We start from the raw sequence: 6,071 nt of genomic DNA, 5'->3' as shown, positions 1-6,071 counted from the left end.
GTGTGTGTGTGTGTGCGTGTGCGTGCGTGTGTGTGTGTGTGGTTGTGTTTTTTGGGGAATCATTCAATGAACAAGGTAGCTTAGCTGAAAGCATGCTAATGTCATATATAAAAACTACATTCTGTTGAATATGATATGCTCCATCCCAATGTATCATTGTCCTGGACGCCCATTAAGCCAATTTGACCGCTCTTGGTTACCATGCCAAACAGCCCTCTGAGAGCACATTTATCAGTGTCGACTAATACACTAATATTTGCACAGGCACAATTTGAATAATGGGCTTTTTTTTTCTTGACAGGATGAGCAGTGATGCAGCTGGTCAGCTCACAAACCGAATACAAACAGTCATCCTAACTTTCACAAGGCAAAGCACATAGAAAAAATGCAACAACTAATGGAACAATTAGGAATCCTTCCCCTCAAGCAATCCTCTCAACAAAGGCCTTTGTGAGAAGCCTGCAGTAATGACATGTACATTATATTTTGACCTATACAAACACCTGTCAAGGTTTATGAGATAAATAACCCCGGGTGGTTTCATTCACTCTTATCCCTCTTGGTTCTTTTTTTTTTTTTTGGTCAGATCATTTTAATTCCCAAAAGCCTGTTATTGTTACTAATTACCTCCATTGATTGGCTAGTCTTCATTGAGGCCCTACAACAGCAGGTACTTATCAGCACACAAGTCTGCATGCAAAGAGTAATTTGGGTTAATATGTTTGCAGCCCACTTATCTGCACAATGTGGAGTGTCTGGAAAGCAACAAAACAGCCCTGATTGTTAATTTTTGCATCTACAAGGTACAAGCAGAATGCTAAAATAAGACTAATGACCACCTTGTTTCTCAAATCTCTTCCTTTCAGAACAATTACATACATTAGCCTTGTCATAACTAGATATTATCGCTGACTTGTGGTTCAGCCAGCAGAAGGTGTTACATAATTTGTGATCCTTTGAATCAGACCTCTGTGGAGAAGCAGCGGCTCTACTCTGAGCTCCTCCAAGGTTCTCACCCTGTCTATATGGGGGATAACTGATCAAAATTAATTTAAGAACAAAAATAATCCAAGATAATCCTAAATAATGTAATCAAATCACTGAGAAAAGAGAAAACAAACACTACAGTAGGAGTTACATCCAGACAGATATTTCTACCTATGGAGAAATATTAAAATATAGCGTTTGGTCATGAAGGAACTCTTCCAACTATGTTAGTACCACAATGTGGATACACACAAACTCTGCAATAGATTTTTTTCTTTTTAACCGGAACGAACAACGTGCAACGAGTGATGAAAAATTACCAGCAAACAGTGAATCAGAAAGTGAACGTCTGTATGCTTAAGATGCTTTTTCTACCTTTACAAATGCAAAGTCAGTGAAGCGCCGACAGGCACAGAGAACAAATAAGAAGAAAACCTAGTCTTTTTCACCTAGTGGTGAGGCAGCAGGAAGCAAAACTTCTTCTGTAAGCAGCTGCGTCAGAACGGGTCTGCTATCAAATTCATGAGTGGACACACCACAGCCCTCATCTAGAGTTGTCAAATCTCTCAATTCTATTTACTGAGCTAACAATTTCCCCCGACCTGAGAGAGGCCGAGTTGTGGCCTGACTCATTATAATTACGCACCGTGGCAGTTTGGATTTGGATGGCTGATCACTCCTCACTTGTTGGGACTGTTGACACAGGAGAAACAACACAGCTCATGGCCTGCAAGCATAAAAGTATTCACTGTGGACTTTAACATCGAGCTTCACACTGTTCTTTTATGCTGCTTTGATTGTCAAGTACCATAATAGTCATCTTTCTTCATGAAGCACTGTTTCCATGGAAACAGTCTTGCTTTGACCCTTTTCTGAAGAGAAACTTTTCAGCAGGACTAAGAATAATTTATGCTCCGAGTCGGATTATGAAAGGAATTCTGAACATGCACACGTACAGAGGTGCACATCCCTGATACATCAGGATCTGGCCAACAGCCAATCACTTGAATTTGGTGTTTTTTAAATAGCCTTTTAGAATTTGTGATGTCCTGAAACATTACTTCAAAAAAAATAAAATAAAAATACGAATGACTCATTTTGTCAAACAAATTTCTGGTTCCTTCAGGATTACGTTTTGAGTAAGAAATGCAAGAAACAGAAACAGAAGAGAAAAAATTCAGTAAGTATATATTAAAATCCAAATTTATATTTTTCATATGAATTATTCAGAGGCCTACTGGAACAAGTTAAACATGGACAAAAAGAGAACCGGTGAGAGCTGAGGCAGAACGGTGGGAGTGGCAGATAAGTTAACTAGACTTGGGATGGCAGCATCATTTCTGGAGAGGGTTTGTTCACAAATTTTCGATTCTAAAGGAAACATGTTAAAGCCTGAAGCTAAGACAAAGTAAGTAAGAGATCCAGTGGAGATTTTAAAGATGGGGACAGATTTACAGTTGATTTTAAACCAAAAATGATAAGTGATAAGTGATTATTATTATTACATCTGATGCATTTAAGAGTACCCAGTTTTGTTTAAAAACTTGAAAGGCACCTATAGGGCTTTTTCCAGCCTGATACAATTCCCAGTTTTGTTTCTATTTTCAACGTATCAAAAAAAAAAGAAAAAGAAAAATATATAAAGAACTGAAAAAAAGCCTTGCAAGTTCTAAGACAGAGCAAATAATATTGAATCCAACAGAAAATTAAGCATTTGCAAGATAATTCCCATTTAAAGCATGCAACGCTAACACAACAGGATGTTATTATAGGACATTTGAAAGACATTACTGTTTTTATATCAGTTGTCCATGATAACGCAGATGTTTTGAAATGCTGAAGGTGCTAAAAAGTCTCAAGATTCAAGTCTGTTAGGCTGACATGGTGTAAGATTTCCCAAGCAGAGCATTGCAGAGATACTCGTTTTACAGCCCTTCTGGATTGTGACACATGCTTTCTAATAAGAGGTTTTGCAAGAGTATTTTAAGGGATGAATTAAAAAAAGGTGTTAAAGCTATTATAGATAATCTCTCGCAGAAAATGTGACATCATATTTCTTTCTGATATAATTACTGACCATTCCTGGCCGGAAGGCTAGAAACATATTCAATGCTCCTCTTATTTATATGAGCGGGTATAGCTTCTATAGATTGAAAATTTGTCACAGATTTATTATTTTTGCATCTCTATAATGATAATATGTAATTGCTGACTATTTCAGTAGAACATCCTCCTCTAAATAATTCTAAAAATGCAACAAAATAACTGTGTGCTAAAAAATAACTTTGCAAGCTGTGATACTTTGAGACTCACTCTGGATCTTGAACCTAGCAAAGCTCCACATGGAGTCTTCCATCAAGATCACTTTGAGGTACAATCCCATCTGCAATAAGAGTCTTTAGCATCAGAAGCTGAGAGGCTGTCAGAGAATTCAAAGCAATCACAGAGAAACTCTAAGACAAGAGGAGCTCATCCTGCGTCTACATCCTCCTGAAAACACGCTGCAAAGAGGAAATGAATTGTTGTGAAAATCTGCCTCCAGTCAAGAGAGTGCAGAAAGACATCTGTTCCTGATTACACCTTGCAGAGACAGCAGGAGGTTCCTTGTTCTGTCTACATCGGTCCATCTCTACTGTATCTGCTTTTTTCAGTGAATTCTTCCTCAGCATCAATCCGTCTCCTTCTTTTCTCTCTTGTTTTCTGTTTTGTTTTTTGTTTTTTTGTTTTTTTTGTCTAGCTTAATTTCAGGATGTCAGCCGTTCATGATGAAGAACCTAATAGATAGCGGCTCAGTCTCCAGTTAACGATGCGCAGTGCATCACCTCATTTTGTCAAACAAATTTCTGGTTCCTTCAGGATTACGTTTTGAGTAAGAAATGCAAGAAACAGAAACAGAAGAGAAAAAATTCAGTAAGTATATATTAAAATCCAAATTTATATTTTTTAAATCCACCGTGGTTTGAAATATGCCACTTTTTCTACTCATTCAGTCCCTAGAATTGAATGACTAAGAACTGAAAACTGAGAACCCTTTACAGTTACAAAAAAGATTGCATAAACCATGAATATACTTTGAAGAGTTTTTACTAGTAATTTTGTAATAACGTAATCTTCTATAGGATTCAAGGTTATTTTCTCTGCTAAAGAACCAGCTGAAAATTTTTTTCTCTGCTGTGTTGTTGTCTTTTGGGGGGGGCGGGTGGGGGTGAGAGTCTGGGGTAACTGGCTAGATGCTTTAGAGTCAATATCATTTTTCCTATGTCAGTATCCAGTGAAATTACTACTAAGATAGCAGCTTTAGTACAAACATAAACGTATCCTGTGAACACTATTAAGGAACATTTTAATTTTATGCTAAGACCAGATCTTATCTGACGGTGCATTAGCATAATACCAGTTGGATACATAGTTCTGGTTATGTTTTATTAATAACTTCTACAAATCGAGAAATTATCAAACACCGATGAACCTTCTCATGAGAGGCTGGCTACCAAAATACTTCAAAACAAGGATACATATGCACCTTAGGAAGCAACACTTTCAATTATTCATCCTATGGACGCTAAAACACCCCGGAACCGGTGTGTTTTCAGGCATAACGTAAAAGTTATTTTACAGAAGTGCCAAAGAGCTGCAGAAAGAAGAAGAAGAGTGTTTTTATAAGATAGGAGATTTAAATGTTTTATGGGTTTCTGTCATAATGACTACAGGAGATAGAAGGCTAATTTCAAAGTGCTCAGATATGTTGGCATCTATGTGTTTGCAGTTAAAAGGCCTAGAAATAAGGAATTTGATATGACAGCAGGCCGTGCTGATTAGTGTAAAGTGCTTTTATGTTGTAAGATAAATCCGACAACTTTTCCTCAAGTTTAGGGTTCACGTTACACTTTTGTTAAAAAAGAAACACGTTTTAGATTAAAAAAAAACAGATACTGAATCAAAACACAAAAACAAACAGATGGTAGGGGTGGGTGATATGGACTCAGTTTTATCACAATATTTTGTGCTACTATTAACAATAAAAGTGATGACAAAAACTATTTTTCTACTTATGTTTTAGGTAACTGTATGAGACAGCCCCATAAACACAAAGGCATTGTAATATAATGTAATACATTTGTAATACGCTTCAAAGAAATGTGGTTTGTATCACTGAACTGCCCACAGTAAGTGCTCTTAATTATGTTTTCAAATTTATTAGTATTTATTAATGCTTTTATTTAACAAACAGTGGTGAAACTAGTAAACATAATCACGACTAGAAGAACAGCTCTGGGGGTTTTAAGTGTCATTAATTAGACGTGGCAATGATAAATCATAACACTTGTCATGATGAGACATTTATCACAGTAAATTATACAATAAACCCCTAACAGATGGTGAAACGAGAAGGACCCTAACGTTCTCCTCCGACCACCAGAAAAGATCTTCCGCCTTTCACTCTTACACCACTTATGTATTTTCCAGACATTGTGGCCTCAGACTAACAAGCTAAAATCAAACAAGTGTCTTTTAGGCACAATGTAGCTCCCCAAGTACCTCCTTTTTTTTTTTTTTTTTTGTAATGTACTATTTCCAACTTCTACCCAATGCAGATAATTTGAACTGTTAAAAAGCCCAAAAGGCATGACGCTAAGTGGAAGTGGGTACAGAGGTCCCGTGCCTCCAGTGGCGCTCCTCCAGACAGCATGAACTCACCAGAGCAGCATGGTACGCTCATGAGACACAGGCCATAGTGGCTTTGGAAAACCTATTGCCTGACATTTTCCATTCATAAAATTCCTGGAATTGAGATGAAGGGGGGAAATAAATCAGACTGTTGCCTTTTTCTAAATGTTCTAAATGATTGGCAGAGTAAGGGTTTAGCCATATGTTTCTTCCTGCTACCATTCTCCACAGCCTTCCTTTGTTTTCCTCTGAACATTAAATAGGCATAGAGATGGGATTTGCTGAGCTTGCGTTCGCGAAGTGGTTAGAAACGAAAGCCTTTTATGACATGGAAAGATCTTTATTAGTCTGTTTAAACAAGAATCTGCTATTGATGGAAAATTCAGCATCAATCCCACTCTTCAGATAGAAAGAAT

At 37.2% G+C, this 6,071-nt stretch overlaps 1 protein-coding gene across 4 annotated transcripts in view; it reads right to left on the bottom strand.

The window, feature by feature from the left end:
* Nucleotides 1-6,071, bottom strand: part of kcnq5b (potassium voltage-gated channel, KQT-like subfamily, member 5b) — a 99,530-nt gene that overhangs the window by 42,942 nt on the left and 50,517 nt on the right. The gene's annotated exons all lie outside the window — the stretch shown is intronic.

Source organism: Poecilia reticulata, linkage group LG1, assembly GCF_000633615.1.
Source record: "Poecilia reticulata strain Guanapo linkage group LG1, Guppy_female_1.0+MT, whole genome shotgun sequence".
Classification (NCBI taxonomy): Eukaryota; Metazoa; Chordata; class Actinopteri; order Cyprinodontiformes; family Poeciliidae; genus Poecilia; species Poecilia reticulata.
Note: the sequence above shows the minus strand (reverse complement) of the source record. Positions and strands in the feature narration are given on the sequence as shown.